General features: G+C 31.9%; 1 long non-coding RNA gene across 1 annotated transcript in view; it reads right to left on the bottom strand.

The window, feature by feature from the left end:
- The window catches only part of LOC103599644, a 5986-nt gene extending 5121 nt beyond the window's left edge, over positions 1-865 (bottom strand). Inside the window, exon 1 of the long non-coding RNA XR_551308.1 lies at positions 612-865. This is a non-coding gene — a long non-coding RNA (uncharacterized LOC103599644). The remainder of the gene's footprint in view (positions 1-611) is intronic.
- Between the last annotated feature and the right edge of the window lie 6 nt (positions 866-871).

Genomic DNA, 871 nt, shown 5'->3' with positions numbered 1-871 from the left:
ATTTATGTTGTTAAATATCATATTGCAGTGCTTCTAAAGCGTGCTTTGGAACTCAGTGATTCAGTTTATCTTTTGTTTAAAAAGTTTTGTTTTCTTGTTCTAGTGCACTGTGAACAGAGAATGTGGCCTATGATGTACCTACTTTCAAAACCTTTTTAAAAGCTTTTATTGTGGCATAGAACATGTCCAATTTGTGTAACTGTTTCATGGATGTTTAAGATGAACATGTATTCCCTGTCTATAGAATTCAAAACTTTACGTGTCTGTTAATTAACTTAGCCTCATCACTTATATTGTTCAGTTTTATGTGTTATTTAATTGTAGCCTACCTATCTCCCAAAACGTCAAGACTCAATAAGATTATGTTGGTATGATCATGTTTGTTCAATATATTTTTATAATCTTTTCTTTATTCAACAGCAGTGGAATTTAATGCATTTAAGTGAGCATTGTTGTGTCTTTGCCAATTAAATAATACGTGTAAAACACCAAGCACAGTGCCAGGCATATTGTAGGAACTCAATAAACATTACTTCAAACCTGATTCTGAATCCTTTTCCAAATATAAAATGTTGTCTTTAATCAATTTAGTCCTTTGCCTTAAAATTTACCTTGTCTAATACTGGTCGATATTACCATCCTGATCTTCTCAAATTCTTCTATGTGTGTGAGGTCTGCTAGAGAAATTAGCAGGGAGACGTATGGGATTAACTCTTCATTCCTCTCAGGCTGACTGTATCCAAAAAGCAATTAGTCCTTAAAAGAAAAAAAACACAGGACTTGACTGTTAACATTTGTTGGAATTTAATAAATTGCAAATAAGAGAAACTCAACGCAAATGAGCTTAAACAAAAAAATTTAACTATTCATT

This window comes from Galeopterus variegatus, unplaced genomic scaffold (assembly GCF_000696425.1).
Source record: "Galeopterus variegatus unplaced genomic scaffold, G_variegatus-3.0.2 Scaffold3043, whole genome shotgun sequence".
In the NCBI taxonomy this organism is placed as follows: domain Eukaryota; kingdom Metazoa; phylum Chordata; class Mammalia; order Dermoptera; family Cynocephalidae; genus Galeopterus; species Galeopterus variegatus.
Note: the sequence above shows the minus strand (reverse complement) of the source record. Positions and strands in the feature narration are given on the sequence as shown.